Source organism: Emys orbicularis, chromosome 3 (genome assembly GCF_028017835.1).
Source record: "Emys orbicularis isolate rEmyOrb1 chromosome 3, rEmyOrb1.hap1, whole genome shotgun sequence".
In the NCBI taxonomy this organism is placed as follows: Eukaryota; Metazoa; Chordata; order Testudines; family Emydidae; genus Emys; species Emys orbicularis.
Window position 1 is genome coordinate 72,480,301 of NC_088685.1, and position 25,043 is coordinate 72,505,343.

Consider the following 25,043-nt stretch of genomic DNA (forward strand, 5'->3'; position numbering starts at 1 on the left):
CACTCGGAGAGTCAGAAGTGTTATGCACTTATGCACGGTGTATAAGTAAACATCCAGAAAGTGTTATTGCCTCACCAATAAACTGTAATTAAAATTAAAAATATTAACAAAAAAGCAGCTAAAGAGCGTTACATGATAAACCTCAGAAAAACACTTATTTCCAACCCTGCAGCCCGTTGTTCTGTAATATCTTCTGCTTTGTGCTGACAACCTTTTTTCCCTGCACTCATTCAGACACAATGCCTTCAGGTCTGTCTAAGTAATGTAATTTACTGGAGTGGAATTCCCTTGATACCTTCTGCAGCACTCAGTGACAGTATCATTTATACTCTACACTGTCATGCTATGACACTGATACATTGGCTTTCATCCCTCATTCACTGCAGAGTGTGCAATTTCACCTTCCATTGTGTCCTTTTGTAGAGTGCATGTACAAATTTACTCCATTCATCCCTAATTACAAACCTCTGCTGAAATACTCTCATTAGATTTATATTTCTCACTCCAAATGTCAATCTTATTTGAAAATTCCAATTTTCCTGAAGATTCATCCATTAGCAATAACCTCTAAAGCATTCCTTAACTGAATGCTTTAAACGCGAAACCAACAGAGCAGAGATACATCATTATAGTAAATCTCCATTGCTAATGTTTTCTATTATTCAAGTAATATAATAATGAGCACATGACTGGCCAATTCTATACTTCCAGCACATAAGAGGTGTGAACTAATAATCAACTGTTAAGTCGGAGTCTGATCATACTGTATCACTCAGTAGCATTTCTAAGCCTTTGCCATTCCGTACGAACGTGTGGGAGGGGCATCACAGCCTCAGTATGATCTGCCACCACCTCCTTTTGCACCTTTTCACAGCAGCTCCAGTGCATGACAAGGTGCAACAAGGCAGGAGTGGTTATATTAAGTAAATCTTTGTGTGCTAGAAGATCATTCTTGGGCATTTCAGCTTGGCTTGCCATGCCAGGAACTGAAGCACAAATTTAATGAATTTATGAAAAATTCTGCTGGTAAAAGTTCCTGATTGCAGGAGTGTTTGCCATGGGAAGGAAAGGGAGATTTAATAGCGAGTCTTGCTGATTTCCGGATGTAGATTACCTGCAGTACATCCTAACACAGGGGTCCGCAACCTTTCAGACATGGTGTGCCGAGTCTTCATTTATTCACTCTAATTTAAGGTTTCGCGTGCCAGTAATACATTTTAATGTTTTTAGAAGGTCTCTTTCTCTACGACTATAATATATAACTAAACTATTGTTGTATGTAAAGTAAATAAGGTTTTTAAAATGTTTAAGAAGCTTCATTGAAAATTAAATTAAAATGGACCCAGGCAGTGTGAGTGCCACTGAAAATCAGCTCGCGTGCCGCCTTTGGCACGCGTGCCATAGGTTGTCTACCCCTGTCCTAACAGGTTACTGACCTTCAACAGAAGAACTCTACTACATTCTCTGACAGTAATTTCATTCAACTCCTTCACCTGCGACTGTTCAGTTTGGACAGTCTATACAACAAAATGTGGGCAGATTAAACAGGGAAGTGGTAAAACTAGAAAGGATCCTTCCTACTTCCTAGGAGAAAATACAGTATTATTACATTTTTAAAAAAATGAAGACAACTACAGTGTTTCCCGACTCTTGTACAATGCATCCTACCTGCCATTACTAAAAATATCATCTGAGCAATATCCACAGAAAAGTAAATATTGTATCATGCTCATCGGAAAGCACTGAATCAAGTGAGAGAGTTCTCAGCGTACGATACAGACTTTCCTGGCATTTTCTTCAAAGCAATTAGATATGACCTCATCCATACCAGGCTTAGCAGCAGAAAGAAAATATTTCTACATCTGTATCAAATAGGGAGAATCCATAACAAAAATGACAACAAATGTTTCCCTGCTTGTCAGCTTCTGGTCACCTACAGGATTAAGACATGTAGATAATTATAACAGATGTAACGTAATTCCCTGCAGAAAACACCACCACTACAGAAGCTAATTACTCCTGAAGTTTTGGCCATTCCCACCTGAAGTATTTAAAACCTTGATTACTGCATCAACTCTCTTGCCTTTTGTATTGTATATCAGCCGGTACTACAATGGATGCGTACAGATGCTAGAACAGAAATATGCATTTAAATAAAAAAGCAGAGATGAGGAGGTAAGTGTAGAGTAATGACGACACACCATACAGTTCTGCTCCTAAGAGAAGGATGAGAGTTTACACTGAGCTAATTTAATGGGATTTAATATTGCATAATAAACCCCCCCCCACCACAGAGAGCATCAATAATCCATGGAACAACTGTGTGTGGCTTTAAGTGCTTGCACTATACCACATCCTCTATACTTCTTTGAGTTACATAGCTTCTTAAGTGAGAAAAGACTATGAACGAGAAGCTGGCTTCATAAAGAGGCAAACATTCAGGAGCATCTTTACTCACCCATTTCAAGAATCATATCAAACTGAAAAGCTAAAAATGCAGAGACACACTCATTCTTTGGAAATGCCACAGCTACTTAATGAGTGAAACGGGGACAGCACCAGAGAAGAGACCATAAAGTTATGAATTTCCCTGTAAATGCCGACAACATTTCTCTTTTGTGTTTTTCTTGGCCATAAGCTGACATGCTATTAATTAATGTGACCACAGTAGATTTAGCAGCTCAATAAAGGTAAATTTTAACTAATTTAGCAGACCCTTTACCAGCTGTGGTTACCTGGAAAAGCTACCAAGCCAGCAGTTACCCGTGCTATCACCTTATAGTGGAAACAAGAGAGTTTTACATGCCAATGGTCAACATTAAGCATTCCTTTACTTGCTGTTCAGAAGGCTGGCAAAGAGCATTTATATCAAAAAGATTAAGTTATAGATCAACAGTTCAAGTTATACAATTGTGGTTTTGGATGGCTGATTTTAAAAATCTGTGAGCACTCACAGCTGCTTTTTTCAGATACAAGGACAATTCTGCTTCCAAAATCCTTTCATCACCATCCCTTATCAGTCATACTTTGCTTTTTAGAATGAGAAAATGCTGATAGAGTATTACATGAAGACTAACAGTGTAAGTAACTTGTCTGTCTCTCTCTCTCTCTTATTTCAACAAAGACACATTTACAAGTACTGAAATGTAGAACTTACCAGACAGAGGCAAAGCTGCATGCAAGCCAGTCATCAGAGCTAACGGAATGATTCTGCTTGCTCTACAGATTCTGAATCGTCTGAGTCTTATTTTTAGTTGTACACAAAGGGCAATAAATGGAAAATCTTATTGTAACCACTGCTTTTTCTTGGCCACCCACACTTCCAACACCTACAGCGCAAGTATACAGATGCAAAAAACCCAGTACTGATGGCTCATCTTAACAAGGGATGCAAAGTAGCTAAAAATCTATTGCATATTTTTCCAGTTTATATTTATGGTTTCATTGTGCCATTTTAACAGCGAGGACACAGATTATAATGTAGATAAACTGCAATAGGACATAAATGGGGCTTTCATGCATTCAGCGCATCTTCCATTCTTTGATCTTATTCACTGTCTGGCAAACACGTCTCAAATTTAGGATGGCTAACCACTGACCAATTTTAAAGTCAGTAATAAGGATGCAATCGGATAACAAAGGCACACTTCCTTTACTAGCTTTTTCAAACCAGTGATTTATAAAGGGGTTACTGATGGGCTTATCAGTGGGAAATTATCCTGATTATTTTACTCCAGAAAGTGGTAATTTTTAAAAAAAATCCCTTTATACTCATAATAGTAGTATTAGAAGAACGAGAGCGCCTTCTGTCAAGGATGATTTCATCATGCTTAAAAAATTCCACTTTACTTAAACTTGCTTTGCAAATTACTTTGTAATTTCATAAATGGCACAAATCATAACCTAGCAGTACACTGGTTCCATTCACCATTCTTCTCCATACCTGACATTTTTCTGTTTACCCTGCACACATTTTGAACTGATACAAGTATGAGGATAATTATCATGTGAAAACCTGCACAGGACTAACCCAAACTGACTGATTCGATCGGTTTAAAAATAAAATAAAATAAAATAAAAAAGACCACTCAGAGCAGACTGCAGAAGAGGATCAGTAAAGGAGGTCTGGGGATGTGAGAATGAAAGCTGACAGTCTGTTTTAATTAACTACCTCACTTCTTGAAAATGCAAAGTATTATGGCTACTAAAGCATCAATTACAATATTCTTGCCCGAACTCTCTGCAAATCATAACAGGAAACACGTGCAAGTAGGCTAGCAACCATTATTTCAACAAAATAATATTAAGACACAAAGCATCAACTCCAGAAAATGTGACTACCTAAGATTTCTCATTAACAACATACTGCACAAAACTGCCTGTCATCTTCTAGTAATTAACATGGAACCTAATGCACAGACAGCTGCTCTGAACATACCGCAGTTTACACAATACTGTTGAAATCAGATACATGCTTTTCTGGTGTTTTTATGTCGTAGGAACTTCTGATGTGTGTTGTAAAAGCACAGGTATCTAAGTATTATGAAAAGTGGGTCATACGCCACTGAGTCTCAACCACACCACCCCCAAGTCGGGCACTAGATGACTGTACACTGTGCTGCAAAGAGGGAGGGATGGATTTCAGCAGCAGTGAAAACAAAACTTTTATGTGGTGAGATGTATTTTAGTTTTTACTGGTTTAGGTTAGAGAAAGTTGATTTCACTGTCACCGTCTTTCAGTATTTTCTTAAAATAAATGACAAGCACTGGCAGGCATGATACTCTGTGGGACACTGGAGAGCTGGCAAAGGTACTGTCCCACCTATGGGGAAATGCTAGTTATCAGAGTCCCTGTGGTAAAAGCTTTACCAGGGCTGAAGTGAGAGCTCTGACTCAGGCAGGCTGACACACAGACTGCCACCTGCAACACTAAGAAGAAAAACTTCGTCACAACATCGTCACGTGAATAGAAAGTAAATAAATCAATAATACTTCGCACGTATGTAGCACTTCACACCTTGGAAGCGAGACACAAACATTAATTAATGGCAGACAGGGAAGAGGTGTCAAAATAATTCAATTTTGGCGTATTGTATCATATCATACGGAACACAGCTCTTCTCAAGCCTAGCAATTACCTCTAGAAAGAGTGTAAACGGTATTTGCCTTAATTTAATGGCTCCATAGTACTACTTTTAACAGAGTCATCAAATGAAAAGGGAGATGGCTGTTACTTCCAACTATCCTGCCATATTTTCCAAGCTGTTTCAACCAGCATTGTACCAGGGGTTTTTGGTTCACTCCCTCTCCGCATCCTATTTTAGAAGATGTTCTCACACATGGATGCATGTGTACTTTATACTTTAATGTATAATTGCTGCCTGGTGGGTATACACTTAATATTTTCCAGATTATATTATGGAATAAGACATATTTGCAGCAAATTTATTTAATTTTTCAAAATAACAAAAACAAATGTATAGCCAATATTTCCAGCTTTATCAGACTGGCCAGCTAGTGGCATGCTGGTTCCTGTATCACTGCTGTGTAACAGACAAGCTGTAGAGAAAAGCAATGGAAAAAGCCCTTCTACTTTAAGAAAGGCTCTCAACACTGACATCTGCTTCTAACCTTAATCCTCTGCCAAACCATCCCCACCCCCAAAAAGGAAGTTAATAAAATCTAATAAATAAATAAATAAATAAATAAAACCTTACTCCCCAGCAGAGTTTTGACCCCAAAAAGGCAGATATACCAGAGACTCCATGGAACCCACCAGGGACTTTCCTAATGATTTTATGTGGAAGGTGTTCAGATACTACAGTGATAGGCAACAGTATAAAACAGAGAGAGAGAGAGAGAGAGAGTACAGTACTCTCCTTCAGACAAGGCTGCCCATTCATGTGAAAGTAAGTGTGCGTGAATATGTGGCCATCTTCTCCACATATGAAGGGCCAAATTTTCAGAAGTGCATGAACACTTGCGTGTGTGCCTGATTTGTGCATGGACAACACCTGAGATGTGTGCCCCAATTGGGGTTACATGTATGCACAGCTATGTAAGTGCACAAACCCCTAGCTCTCATTCACACGCTGAGTGTTAATTACATGCAAGTCAGATGTGCACTTTTGAAGAAGTGAGCCTGATGCATAGGCTGTGGAGCTGGGAGGATGGGGGTGGGGGGATTTGGGGAGGGAGGCCCACCCAGTCCATGGCCTGACCATTTTTAAGCATGTAGGTGGAAAATAGCGTTGCCACCTGGCTGGTTTTTGACCGGCTTGGACGGTTTTTCTACTCTCTTGCTGGTTGCTGGTAAAGAGATGCAATTTGCCCAGGGTTTTTTTGCTGCATGCATGAGCAGTGATCTTGTATCTAGTGTCCGCACACATTATGGCTAGGAGCGCACCATGGCTGACACCCGGGTTCCCCTCACCTGCCAGCTGCCAAAACTGGAGCAGCTCCTCTCAGCACTGGGAAACAGCTAAACCCGTCACCCAAAGGTGAGACTTACCACCAGGGAGAGGTAAAGTAAGGAGGGGGTGAGGCGGCAAGGGCTTCTGGAAGGGAATGGTGCCTGAGAGGGGAAGAGGATGATCAGGTAGGGGACAAGGGCTTCAAATCTATGTCTGCCCCTCATCTCTCTCCTCCACACACTTTAAATGGTGCTCTGAAGCCCATGGCCTGATGTGAATATAATAGTTCTACAGTCATGTAAAATACAAGCACTGAAGGAGAGGATTTTTTCCCCATGAAATATGGTATATGTGGCACATCTGAAATTAGAATCTGGTCCTGGATGCTCAGTGGCACAAAGACCACATCTCTTCTTACCTACTATCATGACAGTTGAGATCAGCTGGGCTGCTCTTGGTAACAGTACAGAGGGGATATGAATGTCTACCACCCAGGTGTTCCAATGGTTGAGTTGTCACCTTTGGAAATTTGATTTCCCTGTTGGTCCAACGAAGCATGTGTTTTTTGACCTGTAGACAGACAATAAAGCCTATCTGTTTTCTCATTATTTAGGTGATGGTAGGCGTGTGACAGACATTTAGTCATCAAATGGTGCACTTCACATTTTTAAATTAATTTACATCTGCCCACAGATTGCTGATGGGCAGGTTTTAGAAACCTAAAAATTAGATTAAAAAAATACTTTATTTAAGAGAACTCTTATTACCTACATATTATAGAAATGAGTTTCTATTTGATTTTGTTTAGCTCAAAGCCTTTAAGAGTCTTACTGAACTGTCAAGACAAGAATTTGCATAAGTAGTATAAATTCAGGCAGTCCATTATTCCTCAGAATGCCATTGATTGGTATGTTATTTTTGCTTCTTTTAAAAAGAAATAATGAAAAATCAAAACAAAAAAATGTAAACTTAGCATTTAAATTGCAGTTCAGAATGCAGCATAGTTCCATGGTGATGTCAACAGGACAGCTGTGTAGCCACATCCTAACATTGCAATTCCAGCAGCATCTGATCAAAGCCCTTTTATGTTACACATTTGTTTTGTGCCATCAGATAGCGCAATGCAATAAAGTATGAGCTGTTTAGGGATGAAAACAGCCCTTCCCAACCTCCCTACTCCATCATTGTATGTAGGTTTGTGCACTATGGTGTAACATTAATCAATCAACTAAAGCTTTGACTCTGCATCAGAATCTACTAGTGTGGATCCAGATGCAGGTTTGAGCCTAAGCCAGTAACCAGCTGCTTTATGACATTGCAATTAGCCATACTCCTTGGGACAGGGCCTGTGTCTTCTTCCAAGTTTTGCATGGTCATGAGCACATTGTTGGCAAGAAAAAAATATAAAAGGATTTTACAACATTTTTCAAATCCATGTCCTATTTTTCAAGTTAAGTTAGTGCTCCAACACTGCTACACTGTCAGAATGGAGAATACTAATTAACCACTGAACAGGCAGCAGCGTTATAAGCATTCCTGTGTCCCTCAACTATGACCAGGGGATGAAAAAGTTTTTCAGTTATGTCCATTCAGCTCCTGACTGCTCTTTTAAATCTGTCACTTAAGGTGTCATTTTTAAGTTAGTTTCTCTGTCATGGATTTGCAGTATTGCTAACCATGAGCATTCAACAATCATGAGGAAGGCCCCAAAAGTCACGAGAAATTTAGAAATAACAAAATCTGCGTTCTTTCCATTTGCCTTCTGGCTTTTAAGCCTCCAGTGTGCAAGTTTCCAGGCTTTTATTTCTGCAGCCATAAGGGCTAGAAACTTACTTTAAAAAAAAAAAAAAAAAAGAAAGCTGAGACGCGCACAGTCACATGACTCCAGGTATGGGGGCTTTATGAAAAACACCAAATATTGCGAGACTCATGAAAGAATTGCAACAGTCTGTAAGTAGTTTGCATCCACTAGAAAATGAACAAAAGTCACCACCTCATGTCACACAGGCCACTCAGCATTTCTCTGATGATAATGACTTTCACTCACTACCAGCCTGGGCTAGAATTCTGTGATTTACTTAGAGCTCTATTTACCAACTCTTTCAGCCAGCCAGCATCTTCTTTCATTTTCCTAATTCTGTGATTGTTTTTGTACAATCATTTATTTTGACCAACAGCTCTCCTTCTAGATCTTGGGATACACTGACAAACACGTATTATGTGTCTACATACCAACTCACCTCCCACACTTCTCTTTTTTACAATAATAGTTGCATATGTGAAAATGTTCTTTTGACAATGGATAGTTTTTTAAGAGTGCTGCCACAGGAAAGTATTCAGCTGTATTTACGCTTTTCACCTACATAAGCAGGTTAAGTTTCAGTTTTTCCTGGTTCCAATGACTCCTATGATAGCCTGTTTTTATTAAAACTATACTATACTCTTGGCCCCTTAGGAGAAATAAATGTGCCTGCTTTTACTTTGATTTTTTCCAGATATCCCCCTCTCCCACATGATTATGGTAAAATTCATACCCGTGTCTTTAGCTTACTTTATACCTAGTATGTTGAAACATTCAATGCCATAACAACATGAATACTGCCAAGAACAGAATAAGATTTAAAGTCTCCTGATGGGGACACGAGTAGCGAGGATGGCAGATGTCCTTATACAGACTACAGCAAGTCCCAGACCTTAGGCCAGTATGAGTTTTCATTCCATGGATTCCCTTAAGGTTTTTCTGGTAGAGTTATTTGACCAGCTGCTAGTTGTCACATGTTTGTAGAGAGGAGTGTGGATCATAAGCAATGCAGGATCCAGGAGCTGCATTGTTGCTCCCAAAAATTGTTATCAAAAGGAGCTGTATTGTTATTCCCAAAAATGAGGATGAGCAAAAGCAGGGAGCATCTTAACAGGTATGAAAGACCCCAAAATGTCTTCAGTTGATTACTAAAGTGGACAATGTATTTTATTAGCCATTATAGTTCTTCCTTTCCCCTTTTTGTTCATTAATACAAGATTCTAATGCATAATTGATGTGGGTCATTGGTAAAAAATACAAAGATCAGATGCACAAATTTGTCTCTATGGGCGGGTGCGTGCCTTTCCTCAAATTGCACTAAAGTACTAGCCAAAAACAAAACACACACCCCTCCCCGGCATTTGGTTTTATCAACAAAGAAATTAACAGGATAAAGTTCAACTCCAGCCTTCTCCCAAGCATGGCTGCTCCTAGGGTTCCACCCTTGGGACCACTCCGCCCACACTTTATACGCTGCCTCCTGGGTCAGGGCAGCAGCACTCCACAGCCCACTTCCTCCACCTGGGGAGCCTTCCTTGTAGAGTTTCAGCCCCTATCTCCAGGGCAGAACACTGATCCCTTCTTGACCAGGTCCAGTGGGGGTTTGTCCGCCTCATTACACCATCTACAGCAATCAACAGTAAATAACACAATTATATTCTCTGTGTGCACGCTCATTGCTAATGTACAACTTCTACCATGGTTACATCATGAGCATGCAGCAAGGGAAGGAGTATGGTCCAGCAATTAGAGGCGGGACTGGGATTCAGGGCTCCTGGGTTCTATTCCTGCCCAATTCTGCGACTGACTTGTTGTATGATCTTCTGTGTTAGGTACTATAGAAAAACCTAATCTATGGCAAGCCACTTAACTAGTCTGTGCCCCAGTGAGATCCTCACATGGAAGGGGCTGAGTAAGTGAGGAGAAGGGATAGCTGTAATAGAGATAAGAAGAGGCTTAAGCTATAAAAGGTACTGTGTTAGCACCCTCCAATAAAACAAGGAGAACAGAAGGCAAGAAAGAGGGAGAGCACAGCATGGGAGGGAGAACTGTGGTTCCACCATGCAGAAGCTAGGGAATACCCACAATATTACCATGCAAAGACTCCATCTGAACCAGCCTCTGAGGAGCAGTTCAAGTATGCTTTGGGAGAGCATGTATATGCAGGATTGAAACACTGCGATAAGAACAATTAAAACACACACACAAATGAAGTTATCCTGAAGTGGCAAAAACCTAGGCACACTTTTTAGACAAATATTTAAGCTATTTTAAAGCACTTTTTGCAAAGGTCAACGATGGAAGCAGAAAACTTAGAAATCCTTCAAAATGATAAAATTACAGTCACAGTTCAGTTTACAAAGCCAGTCATAGAACTTCATACCCATCTATTCACAACCTAATGTTTTATGACATTTAAAAGATGGTACTTATTTGCTTTTTTGTCTGAAACATTTTCATTCTTTTTACACTTTTTTATGGAAGAGGAGTTCGAATCAAGACTTACATGTAATTTTTCTAGGTTCTGTGCTGGCTAATCTTCTCACGATGCTGGGAACTGGATGAATGGAGAAATTAAGAGGCTACAGAAATCCATTAAGATGTGGACCACCAAAGCTTTATGAGGCAAATTTCTGGCAGCTCAGTTGATATAAACCTAAAACAAAATGAAGACAATCATTAAAATTCAGACATCAAATTTACATTAGATGTTACTTTTGGCAAATAATTAATTTGTTTTCTGTAATCTTGGTGATGGGAGTAAGGCCATTTGCAAAATCAACATAAACTTTCCCTCTGTCGTTATAAGCACAAGGAGAGTTACAAAGTATACAGTGACTGATATTGCCATCTTCTGTGATTGTGCTGAGAGATCAGTTTTATATCTAATGAGAGATCTGTGCATATCACACATGCAGGAGCATTTTAAAAATAATCTTTATAATATGCAGATCATGGAGGATTTAAATAACTGTTAATATTGAAGTTTGCCAAAATTTAGCTTGGATTTCATCAGGGATTTTTAAACTGCTGTCTGAAGTTTGTTCCTTTGATTAAGCATTATTCTAGAAGGCTTCAGGGAGGGAGTTAAATTATTAATTTATTCCTTTTCATCTGAGACACTAAATGTTAAGGTTGATCAAGGAGTATGGCCAAAAATAATAATTATTATCTGTACTATGCAACAAAAAGTGATTTTATTGGATCAAGTATCAGAGGGGTAGTTGTGTTAGTCTAACAAATGTATTTGGGCATAAGCTTTCGTGGGTAAAAACCTCACTTCTTCAGATGCATAGAGTGAAAGTTACAGATGCAGGCATTATATACTGACACATGGAGAGCAGGGAGTTACTTCGCAAGTGGAGAACCAGTGTTGACAGGGCCAATTCAATCAGGGTGGATGTAGTCCACTCCCAATAATAGATGAGGAGGTGTCAATTCCAGGAGAGGAAAAGCGGGCTTCTGTAATGAGCCAGCCACTCCCAGTCCCTATTCAAGCCCAGATTAATGGTGTTAAATTTGCAAATGAATTTTAGTTCTGCTGTTTCTCTTTGAAGTCTGTTTCTGAAGTTTTTTTGTTCAATGATAGTGACTTTTAAATCTGTAATAGAATGACCAGGGAGATTGAAGTGTTCACTTACTGGCTTTTGTATGTTACCATTCCTGATGTCCGATTTGTGTCCATTTATTCTTTTGTGGAGGGACTGTCCGGTTTGGCCAATGTACATGGCAGAGGGGCATTCCTGGCACATGATGGCATATATAACATTAGTAGATGTGTAGGTGAATGAGCCCTTGATGGTGTGGCTGATGTGGTTGGGGTCCTCTGATGATGTCGCCAGAGTAGATATGGGGACAGAGTAGGCAACGAGGTTTGCTACAGGGATTGGTTCCTGGGTTGGTGTTTCTGTGGTGTGGTGTGTAGTTGCTGGTGAGTATTTGCTTCAGGTTGGGGGGTTGTCTGTAAGCGAGGAATGGCCTGCCTCCCAAGGTCTGTGAGAGTGAGGGATCATTTTCCAGGATAGGTTGTAGATAGTGGATAATGCGCTGGAGAGGTTTTAGCTGGGGGCTGTATGTGATGGCCAGTGGTGTTCTGCTATTGTCCTTGTTGGGCCTGTCCTGTAGTAGGTGATTTCTGGGTACCCGTCTTGATCTGTCAATCTGTTTCCTCACTTCCCCAGGTGGGTATTGTAGTTTTAAGAATGCTTGATAAAGATCTTGTAGGTGCCATCAGACTCCTTGTTGATTTTATAGGAGAGGCTTTGACAAATCCACTTGGCCAGTGGAAATAGAAAACTTTCACTGATGAGCATGGGGCTAACTCATTTCTACAGATTTTGATCTTTATGAATGTGAATGGAATGTAAACCAATGCAGCATTGCTTTCTGAGAACACAGGTGGACACACTGAGTAAAATGAACAAGAACTACAGCCCATATCTTGGCCTTAGAGACCAAGCCAAACAATTAGGCTGGGAGGAAGAAGGAATCCTTCCCATAAGCCACTCTGTGCCCACTACACCAACTTTATAGCTAGGGTAGCCACTACATCATTGGCTCCTCCACTAGGTGGGGGTAAGAATGGCAAATAGGTACATGTAAAGGTTGATCAATTGCCATACGTAAGCAGATGCACAGATGTGGGCAGGGAATGCTCATGGAGCTGGGTCCTGTGGTGAGTAGAGTGAACATAGCTTGCACTGCCTCCCCAAGCCCCACCCCACACTGTGCTCCACAGTGGAGTAAGCAGGATTTACCCATACAGGACATGTGAATGGACTCTGAAGGGGGAGTTATCTCTGAAGTAGAACGGGCTGAAAAAACAGGGGGGAGGGACAATTCACTTAAAAAAAAATCTAACTTTGAAATTTCAAATTTAGAAAGCTCATCATAATTAGAAATTTGAAAAAGCGACTAGCTTTTCTCCAAATCCTCATCTTATGTTCTACAACTGGAGACTTCAACTGTCTCCATCCCATCTGCCCATAAATACAACCGCATGAATAAAGTTGTGGAGGGCATACAAGTGAAAATCCACAAGACTTGCTACTGGATGGAAGGGGACCTCAACAGGATAATAAGAGGTTTGGGGGCATGTTCCTATCATTCACCATTGGTAGCACGAGTACTAACCCCAAACTAGAGCTATTAAAAACAACAAACATTCAAATAAAAAGACAAAAAAACAATTTTACGGGAAGGTTTTTGTTTTTTTTTAAATCTATGAGTCAGAAATTTGGGAAAAAATTGACCAGCTCTCTAAACTGGTCTCAAAAATCAATGAAAATTTGTCAGAGTTGGACAAAAATTGGGTAATTATTTTTGAAAACTCAAAATTTGAAAAATACTGAACACCACAAACGCAAACCTTGTACACACTTCAAGTGCTCATGGGAAGTAGGTTAAATCATCTGAATAGTGACTTACTGGATGATTTGTCAGCTGATGCTCAGACCTGCTATTTTTGAACACATATATTCTAGAAAAGGGTAAAAATAAAATTTATTTCTAATTTATAAACATTTCCTCTAATTTCATTGTAGGGAGGACAACTTGACAGAGTAGGGAAGCAGGGGAAGGGGGAAAATCTCTATCACAAATGGACTCAAACTATGGAAATATAATACAAATATTAACTCTATCAATCACAAATCAACCATTTGTAAAACAAAAAAGAAACCGTTATTATCTCAGGGCAAGAAGCAATAAAGCTAGAAAACTTAATGGAGGTCTCTGCTTTTTCAAGGGCAAATGACACTTTCACGCTAAAATTACACTTGCTATGGGAATGTTGGGAGAGCAGGAAGGGGAGATGGAGGGAGAGAAGGAGAAAAGAAAAAAGAGTAGATTTTCAGTGCTGCTCTGTTCTTGGAAGGAGTGATTGATGTTCACTGCTGTAAAAAGCATGAGACCGCATCCCAAACATTTCATTCCCTTCTGCAAACGTCTCACTCTGTTTCTCTCTGATGATAGCCTTACATTACATGGGGTGAGCCAGAAAGCATCAGGTTTTACACATGATCTACAACATGAAAGCAGGAATCTCTCTGCCCAGGGGTCAGACCAGGGTAGAATGAAACCTAAGCGCCTACACTACGCTTTGTTCAATATATATTCTGTTGCATATTTCCATTTTATATAGGAGTTTTCTTTGTGTAAGTAGGGAATGATTAGTTTCCCCTAAAACACAAAACTCAAACATAAGATATGAAAAAGCAGAGCATACATGAAAGGAAGAGCCAGGACCAAAAATAATCCAGTGAACAAAAGTTTCCACTCATTTTCGGTTATTTCCTGAGTTAAATCAGGGTGCGCAGTGCTGTACCACACACAGAGGAGGATTCAGTCCAGGTCTCCAGGGGTCTTACCAAGTGGCCTCAATTCTGCAATCAGATCTGCATGGGCAGTCCCTGATTCCTGTAGGGATCCAATTACAAGACTGGGCAGTGTTGCCAACTCTGATAGTATTTGTAGCTTTTCCTAAAGACCCAGGTCCTAGAGTCATGTGTGTGCAAGAGAATCTCAGCTTTCATTAAAAACAAAGTTTCTGGTTCTCATAGGTGCAGAGGAAAGCTTGAATGTATGACCTGGGTGTATTTTACAGGCTCAGAAAGCAAATGAAAAGAAACTAAAATTTATTACTGAAAAAAAAATTTTTTTAAGACAATCTCATGAGTTTTGGAGCCTGACTCATAACTGTTTTGAACACAGGAGGCTGACAGTAAAATAACACACCATACATCTCAGAGCATCAGATTAAAATGGTGTTTTAAAAAGATTTATTTCTGGGGTAGACTTTCAATATATTGCATTATACAAGGCGTGGGCAAACGTTTTGGCCTGAGGGCCACATCTGGGTATGGAAATTGTATGGTGGGCCATGAATGCTCATGAAATTGGGGGCTGGGGTGCGGGCTCTGGGGTGGGGCTAGGGATGAGGGGTTTGGGGTGCAGGAGGGTGCTCCAGGCTGGGTTCGAGGGGTTTGGAGGGCAGGAAGGGGATCAGGGCTGGGGCGGGTGTCAGGGGTGCAGGCTCCGGGCGGCGCTTACCTCAAGTAGCTCTTGGAAGCAGTGGCATGTCCCCGCTCCGGTTCCTACGCAGAAGTGTGGCCAGGTGGCTCTGTGTGCTGTCCCGTCCGCAGGTGCCGCCTTTCCAGCTCCCATTGGCCGTGGTTCAAGGGAGCTACAGGGGGCGGCGCTTGGGGCGGGGGCAGCGTGCGTAAACCCCTGGCTGCCCCTATGCATAGGAACCGGAGGGGAGACATGCCGCTGCTTCCAGGAGATTCGCTGAGCCATGGTACCCACGGAGCGGGGCAAGCTCCTGACCCCGCTCCCCAGCTGGAGCGGGACAAGTCCCTGACCCTGCTCCCCAACGGGAGCTCGAGGGCTGGATTAAAAGGTCTGATGGGCTGGATGCTACCATAGTTTGCCCACTCCTGTATTATACTCTGGTAGTATAGTTTGCTATAGCTAGTTTGCTAGACACTTTTCCAAACATAGGAGCCAGTGTGATCCTTGTCCCAGTCTGCTCAGACTGAAGACAGACTGACTGCTCAAGACATTCTGCCACCCTAGGCAAAACTTCAGTGTGCTCTCCCCTCAGGTGGGGTTCTCAACTGAGGGGGGGAATACATCGAACATTCAAGGGGGGGCTGTTGAGTCTTCTGATGGTTTGGTAGTTATGGTAAAGGTGGGGTGGGCCAAGTGCCAGGAGATTGCATTCATTGCTACTCATTCAAGACAGACTGGCAACAAGGCCATATCTGTGCGATCATGGTGTTGTGATGTGCCAATGCCTGAGATGATGGGGCGTCCAGAGTTTCCGGGTTTATGGATCTTGGGTAGCAGATAGAATACCCCTGGTCGGGGTTCTGGGGGTGTGTCCATGTAGATTTGTTCCCGTACTGTAGCTGGGAATTTCTTGAGCAGATGGTGTAGTTTCTTTTGGTATTCCTCAGTGGGATCAGAGGATAGTGGCCTGTAGAATGTGGTCTTGGAGAGTTGCCTGGCAGCCTCCTGTTCATAATCCGACCTGTTCATTATGACTACAGCACCTCCTTTGTCAGCCCCTTTGATGATAATGTCAGAGTTGTTTCTGAGGCTGTGGATGACATTGTGTTCTGTACGGCTGAGGTTATGGGACAAGTGATGTTGTTTGTCCACAATTTCAGCCTGTGCACGTCTGCGGAAGCACTCTATGTAGAGGTCCAGTCTGTCATTTTGACCGTCAGGAGGAGTCCATGCAGAGTTCTTCTTCTTGTAGTGTTGGTAGGAGGGTTCCTGTGAGTCAGTGCACTGTTCAGTGGTGCGTTGAAAATATTCCTTGAGTCGGAGACGACGAAAGTAGGCTTCCAGATCACCGCAGAACTGTATCGTGTTCGTGGGGATGGTGGGACAGAAAGAGAGTCCCCGAGATAGGACAGACTCTTCTGCTGGGCTAAGTGTGTGGTTGGAAAGATTGACAATGTTGTTAGATGAGTTGAGGGTACCACTGTTGTAGCCTCCTGTGGCAGGTAGGAGTTTAGATAGCTTACTGTCCTTTTTCCTCTGTAGAGAAGTGAAGTGTGCATTGTAAATGGCTTGTCTCATTTTTGTAAAGTCCAGCTACGTGGAAGTTTGTGTGGAAGGTTGGTATTGTATGAGAGTCTCCAGTTCTGAGAGCTCATTCTTGATCTTCTCCTGTCTGCTGTACAGGATGCTGATCAGGTGGTTCCTCAGTTTCTTTGAGAGTGTGTGGCACAGTCTCTCACCATAGTCAGTGTAGTATGTTGATTGCAATGGATTTTTTACCTTCAGTCCATTTGGTATGATTAGGACATTTCTGTCAATCTTCTATAAAGCCCTAATTCGACTACAAAAATAACTGTTTAAACACAAGCGGGAAATATGGCTGTGGCCCAGCAGTTTATAACTAAAGCAAAGCTGAATTTCAGATAATTTCAAATTTGGCTGAAATCTGATAGTTTCCAAGTCAGATAAACATTTGCGAATCCAAAAAAGTTACACAATCAGCTGAACACAACTTTCATTAACTTATCAGTTGAATGCCTACAGATGTACTTAAAATTAGGGCAGGTAAAATTAAGGGAAAAACAGATTGAAACAAAAAGTTGTAAAATTTTGCAATGTTTTATCTGAAGTGAAATTCTGCCCCCCTGCTCACATCTGACTATAGCATTGTTAAGGAATTATGTTTTAGTTTAGGAATACACCTAAGGAAATAGATGTGCAGCAAATTATACTACAGAGATACTCTAGGTCCCGAACAATTACGGTGATGAATGCAGTTTAATTAGATAGATACTACAGGAGACCAAAAGATAATATTTTTATATTGCTTGACTCATCTGTTAATCATGCCAGTTCAGGTCATCATTTCTGTTATCATCCAAATGCTGCTCTTTTCTTTAATGCAAAGCCAGTAATGTCAATTGGTTGCAATGGATGTAACTAAAGAGTAGATTTTGCCCAATGGGCTGGATTCTGATTTCATTTAGTTCAGTGCTAATCAAGAGTAATTCTACCTGAAGTCAATGGAGTTATCCATGTGTAAAAATAGATGCAAATTCAGAATCACGCCAAATGTCTTCAATCATTTTCCAGAATGCTCTCTGGAGACTATGGGTCACTAGGTACGGTAGTGCCGTTCCATGTATGAAAGGACTGCTTTTTCATTTCTCCGTCTTTACTCTCAAATTAAGCTGGGGAAGTTTAAAAAAATTAAGAAGTCAGTTTGTGGGTTATTTTTCATTCTGTTGCAATGAAAAGTAGAATCATGAGAGGAAAGGGGCTCAAAAATAATTCTCTGTTGTGTGAACTTGTGTGAACTTAAAAAGAAAAGCCAATAAGGCCATGCACACTAATGCTGAGAAAAAGGAAATGGTACTTCATTTCAGCCAAAGTCATAAATCTTACAGGCCAGATTCTAACGGCAAAACGGCAAGCAGGGGAATTTTTATAAACAGATAATTAGTTTTGAGCTGAGATCGGGTTTACTGTACTGTGTATTTTGTGTCTGTAGCACTGCCTGTATGTTGTTTCCCGAATGTTCAAAGAATTGTGTGAGGTTTTAACATTGATTGTCACCGACTTGACTGGGAGATGCGTGGCTGAAACTCCCACAAACTGCTATAAAAATGACACATGTGCAGATGGATATTTTTGCTCCTCATAAAGCCAATAATAAAATTCTTCTAAGAAGAACTGAGAAAGATTTTCAAAGCAGAAAATGCCCTGGCAGCACTGTGTTCATAAATCGTTTCTGCCATAGGGAGGAATGGATAAAACAGAAAATGGGTTTACAGGCCTAATCCAGAAGAAAATAGCCACGCCTCACTGGATGTGCAAACCACCAAAGGATGAAGATGCTGGATGCGTAGCAGGCTGGCTTATCCAGGGGAAAGGTCGGCCTGCTGAACAAGCCCAAACAGGAACACGAGAAACAGTTCGGCAGCTAGTTGCAGTGCTGCCTAGAGGGAAGAGAAATCATGTTGACAGTTTTCCACATGGTCTCAAGCAGGGAGTCTGCCAGGTCCTGTGCTTGGATACCCTCTCATTTTGTTTTAAAATGACAAATATCTCAGTTATTGGTGGATGTGAGAGGGACTCTACTAACCCGAATAGCTAGAAAGGGGTGATAGTTTGAGAAATCTGTTCCCAATCATTGCATGCGGTATTATATGGCAGCACCTGTTGATTAGCAGGGGTTCTCATAACAAAATTTTTGGTGGCCTCAGAGTGCGGCCACCAACTCTTGCTGGTGGCCCCTGTTACAATTTTAACTAAAATTCCTAATTAAGTTTAGGAAAGACAAATAAATATGCACATATACATGTCCAAATCATTTCAATTTATTTATGTTTGGATTTTTTCCCAACTCTAATAAAAATAATGTACACTTGTGTCTCTTCTTTACGGGCCTAAACAGAACACAAATAAGGTGCTTTGCACGTTCTTGTCTTTTTTGTTATTGTTTATTTTGCTTTTTTTTGGTTGTTTTTTAAAAGACTTGCTAGCTAGTAAGTCTGCTGCTGTGAAAAGTGATATTAACAAACATACAAATATCACTTTTCACAGCAGCAGATTTACTCAGTCCTGGCAAGCCCAGGGACAGATTAAGCCCTGGATGGGAAGGTGGGTAGGGAGGCAGTGGATGCCAGGGGGGAATGGATGGGGGTGAGCCCAGGCCTGGAGCCTGCTGACCTCCACCCCAGGGAAGATGGGCAACTCACTAGCAGCCTGCTCCTCCAGCATGTGTGTCTCCAGAGGAGGGCAGGACCCAACCCCTGTTGGCAGCCTCAGGGGAGGGGCCACTGCTTTGTCCCCCACCCCCATCACTGCCCAGGAGGCTGTGGTGGCAAGAAAAGCCCCTGGTGGCTGCATGCGGCCACGGTGGCTGCATTTGAGAAACGCTGGATTAGAGTATCCCTCATAGCACCATCTCTCTGCAAGCCTCTAGGACACTGGCATTTTGATATTGAGGCATGGCAGATCTGGAAATCTTCAGACCAAAAGGCCTCTCCCCCTCCCAGCTGAAGTTAAGAACAGAACTGTCAAGGCAGCAACTTGCTCCCTTTAAAACTATTCCCTGGCTGACAGAAGTTTAGTCAACCAAGGAGAATCCACCCCCTCATCTGGATATTTGAGAATGAACTCGGGTCAAGGTCATTCCCAGTTCCCTGAGCGTCTGGGTAAGTCACAGGCTCTCCAAGTGGGAAAGAAGCAGTCATAAGCAGTAGCAAAATTTCGCTTCAGGCAGTGCACAGTCATGGCTAATGAGGAACCAACTCCTTAAAATATGGTCAGCTTTGTTGCTATGCAGCTCAGGAGTCCAGAGGAGCTGCTGTAGGCTAGCAGCAATGAAGACTGCTTTCTGCTAGCTATGGCCCCAATGCACTATACTGATTGTACTTACTACTTTCTCCCTACTTTGCACTCCTTCTACTTCAACCCCATGCAAGGCCAACTATCATGGCGGCTCAGTCAAATCACACTCCCCTCTTGGCCTGAGGGATCACTGGAGAAATACACAACATGCTGACTCCACAATGTTTGTCAGTTCCGGCCAGCATGGGGTTTAGGGCCAGTGCTCGAGTCCAAAACTCAGATGCCCTACTAGCAATCGCTAGACTCCAGCGCCAATCTCAATTTACAGTGTTAAACGGAGATTATGATTCTTTAAACATTCAGCCTCGTGATATCTTTAAATCTTTAACTCTTTAAACACATCACTGGCTCCCACTGAATTGATTAACTGGATAACTGACCACGGTCAAAAGACATGAAGATGGGTCCAAATTTAACCTGAGTGGAACAGAGTGAGAAATCTCATTCAAAGTACTGGACCAAATGAAAAGCGACAATACAAACAAAGGTTTTGTTTTACTATCTTAACGGACAGACAAAAATTCTTCCAAATTGTCATTTGGCTTAAGCAACGTGCAGTAGATTAAGCAGTGGTAATGGGTTCTACAACTGCCAGACAAATCTCTGAGTGTGCCAACATATGTATTTCCAATCCTGAGCTCAGGGAGAATCTACAAAGATACTGACCATACCACTAAATGTAAAATCCACACCCAAATCCAGGTTCAAGGAAGGTATTTGGATCTATTGTGTGTAACAAAATAACAAATCTTTCTACCAAACACTTCAGTTCAGTTCAGCAGGTTCTCTGTACAGTATTTTATTTATTTAACAATATTCTACTTCTATAGCAGACGTGGTGCAACGGTGGGTCGTGGCTCTTTTACAGTTAAAGTCTGGCTCCTGGAGCCCCCACATACATGTACCCCTCCATTCTCATGGGGACGAGAACAGTACAAATACATAAGAGTGAGAGAAGCAGTAAGAGAACGCAAGTCTTATCTCCCAGCACTTCTAGAGCATGCACAGCTGCTCCTTTCAAAAGTTAGCCTCTAAAGAGCTTTCTGTACCTTTTGTATCCTTTGCTTAAATGATCATTTGAAACTTCTTACAGCCATGTTGCTCAGTTTATTTCCACCCCACCATGCCTCTAGGAGCCGCAGTAAAAAAAGGTTAATACTTGTCCTTTTTTTCCATTGGCAGATGAGCACCCTGTTACAAAATGATGAGACTCTCCACACTTAAAATGTGACCTACTGGTGTCACAGAGCATCCTAAATATGTCAGTGTAATGTATAAAAGCAACTACGCCATTTAGTTCAATTCCACTGGTGTAGAACACACATTCTTCTACTTTTTTTAATATTAGATGACCTCAAACGTACCAACAACCTGTCTTACCTAATACTTATAACAAGTTCTATCAAATGCCATGACAGAATCAGACAGCACTACAGGCAATGAAATCATTCACTAGGAATTCATTTTTAAATCCAAAAATTAGATGTGCCAGACAGTTCTGACATGGTTTATCGTACAGCCTGAGGATCATACGGGCTCTACCAAAAGGAATCTAAATGACTGCTGAAGACAAAGCGTATTTACACATATAATAAATAGATAAAATTGCGGTCTGCACTTTGTTTCAGGTTTCAAAGCTAACTTCCGGCCACCGTTCAGAGAAATATTTTGCATTTCAGTTTCTGAGTCACCAATTTCAGCAAGTGCACTGCCTGGAATTACTAAGAATGGGAGCTGATCAAAATATTGCAATTTGATTCAGAAAGTTCTTTTAAATTGCGACACAGGAACTTTTTATGTGGTGACTGGACAGAGAAACTATTTTTGGGCAGATACTGCCGTGGGGAAAGCAGGATAAAATACAAAACCATCTTCCACAAAAGTCGAGCTTCCCATTGAAAGTATAGGGCAGTGTCTAGTGTTATTCAGAAATGTTTGGTAGCCTTTTCCCAAAAGCTGCTTCCATTCTCCTGGTTAAGAAATATAAAACAATATGTACACTTCAGAAACAAATCTGAATCACGGAGGAACGAAAAACATTCCTGAAAAGAATCTGCTACGAAACTGAAATTCGGAGACCGCCGCAGTATTGTGTCTAAGTTGAGTCATCAGTTCCCTTTACACCCTAATAATCGTCGGCACTTTGATCAGAATGACTGATCTGAATGCTACTTTGTGTTTGTATTTTTAAGAGCTTCCCTATGTAAACAAGCGCGCTATCATCTTGCGGACAGGGTTACATTTTTGGAATCATGGGGAACATCTGTCAGAAACAGATATCGCTCTCTTCAGTCAACCTAGCATATTCTGAATCACTTTAATTGTGGTACAAAAAAGGCAGCCCAAACAGGTCTATTATCATAGCAAGATTATGCCACCACCTCTAAGTGTTAGCAGCATGATCTTACTATACTTTCCTTGGACAGTGTGCTATTAAGATTAAATTTAAAGTCTCCATGAAGGAGCTCCTCTGGAAAGTAGCTCATGGGAGTGTGGAAGGACCTCTGTTCCCTTCAGCCCCACAGTGAAACCAGTTCTGCTAGCAAAAGACAAGGAAAGAAAAAGAAAAGTATTTAATACATTTTAGAGCAGGGAGGGACTGGACTCTCACCTGTTAACATAAAGAGCAGCTCTATAGGGTCATAGGAGCTGTTCATAAGAACGGTCATACTTAGGTCAGAGCAATAGTATTTCCAGTCCAGTATCCTCTCTTCTGACAGTGGCCAGTGCCAGATGCTTCAGATGGAATGAACAGAACAGGGCAATTTATAGAGTGATCCATCCCCTGTCATCCAGTCCCAGCTTCTGGCAGTCAGAGATTTAAGGATACCCAGAGCATGGGGTTGCATCCCTGACCATCTTGGCTATTAGCCATTGATGGACCTATCCTCCATGAACTTATCTAGGTTTTGTTTTTTTTAACCCAGTTATACTTTTGGCTTTCACAACCACCTCTGGCAACACACAGTCAACCTGTGGCACTCGTTATGTGAAGAAGTACTTCCTTTGTTTGTTTTAAACCGGCTATTTCACTGAGTGAACCCTGGTTCTTGTGTTATTTGAAGGGGGAAAATAAAACTTCTTTAGTCACTTTCTCCACACCATTCATGATTTTATAGACCTTTATCATATCCCCCTTTAGTCATCTCTTTTTCTAAATTGAACAGTCCCATTCATTTTAATTTGCCCTCAAATGGAACCTGTTCAAGACCCCTTATCATTTTTTGTTGCTTCTCTGTACTTTTTCCAATTCTAATATATCTTTTTTGAGATGGGGCTACCAGAACTGCAGGCAGTATTCCAGGTGTGGGCACACCATGGACTTATATAGCGGTATCATATTTTCTGTCTTATTATCTATCCCTTTCCTAGTGGTTCCTAACATTCTGTGAGCTTTTCTGACTGCCATCGCACCTTGGGAAGATGTTTTCAGAGAACTATCCACGATGATTCCAAGATCTTTTTCTTGAGTGGTAACAGCTAATTTAGACCCCATGATTTTGTATGTATAGTTGGGATTATGTTTTCCAATGTGCATTACTTTGCACTTATCAACACTGAATTCCATCTGCCATTTTGTGACCCAGTCACCCAGTTTTGTCAGAACCAGACAGGGAGGAGGGGGGAAAAAAAACCCACTATGGTGAAGAGACACCAACAGTGAGGAGAGGGAGAGGATACTGGGATGTTAACTCACGACTAAATGCAGTCTTTGTTGCTCCTTAGGCCAGTAAGATCTAGGAGTATGAATGAGAGTGTACACTGAGCCTTTAAGAGGTTGCACTTTACATCCTCAAATGGATGATGGAAGGATCAATATTGACGGGCTGTAGAGGGAGCCATTTCCAGCACTTCATAGTAAGGCTTTGAGAGATGAGAAGAACATAAGAATATTAAGAGCCTCTGAAAAGAAAAATGAGCATGAAATAAAAAAGGGGTTGCACTGAAATTAAGAGGGGAAAGGAAAGGACGGTGCATAGAAATAAGAGGAGAAGCAAAGGCAGGAACAAGGAGGGTGCTGGGGCAGGTAGAGAAAATACACAAAATTCAAAAGGAGTAGGTGTGGGGAAAGGAGAAAGCAGAGATGAAAAAGCAAAGAGGAAAAAGAAAGGTGATTTGCTGGCTGGAAACTAATAAAACGCGTCCGAAAAGTTTGTAGTTTCTCTTTTTGAAAAATGCTTGGATGGGAACACAAGGGTATTTCAACAGAAACATGTAATGAGTGTGTATGATGGGAAAACATCTTAATGCAAGCTCTTATTCAAGCCCTTTAACATAGCATGTAACTGGAAAGTAAAGCTGGTTAATGAAAGAAAGCTACAACAAGCTTATAAGATTGCTTCTCATACATTTATTTAGACTAACTTAAAATCCAGTGGGTAGCTTCAATCTTCAAACTATCATTTAGGGATTCCTAAAAGGGATCTTTCATATGTTACCTGAGAACATTATGATAGTTCACATACTTTCAACTAAATTTGGAAGGAAATGGATGGAGACATTCCCATACTGCAGGTAGGAGACAGATCATGCTGGCCAGATCTGAAAATGGTCTGTGCATCTAATTAGTTCCCTGTATCAGTATGGACAACCAGGTTTAGCAAAACACAAAGCAACAGGGCTTTTTGACCCTGACTTCCATAAAGTGTTTGAAGTTTATTGCTCCAAGATACAAGGTAAACTAAAAAGAAGGTAAGAGTAAAAAAAGAAACAGGGATTAAGGGAGAGGTACAATGATTTTGGAATTCAAGCAGGCATGCAATATAGACTTAGCAGCTGGATTCAAGAAAGCACCGCCAATGCTAAAAAAACCTTTCCAGTCTAGCGCTGCATACCAGTGGGTGGTGTACAAACATACATAAATGTTAACTTTGCTGTAGAATAGGTAGGCAAAATGTGAGGTGAGTAATTTTGTCTGTTGTGGTTCCTGTTTAGTTTATTTT

At 41.2% G+C, this 25,043-nt stretch overlaps 1 protein-coding gene across 1 annotated transcript in view; it reads right to left on the reverse strand.

The window, feature by feature from the left end:
• BACH2 (BTB domain and CNC homolog 2) overlaps window positions 1-25,043 on the reverse strand; it is a 133,649-nt gene that overhangs the window by 97,809 nt on the left and 10,797 nt on the right. The window contains exon 2 of the mRNA XM_065401823.1: window positions 10,721-10,870. The gene's annotated coding sequence lies outside the window, so the exon portion shown is untranslated. The remainder of the gene's footprint in view (window positions 1-10,720; window positions 10,871-25,043) is intronic.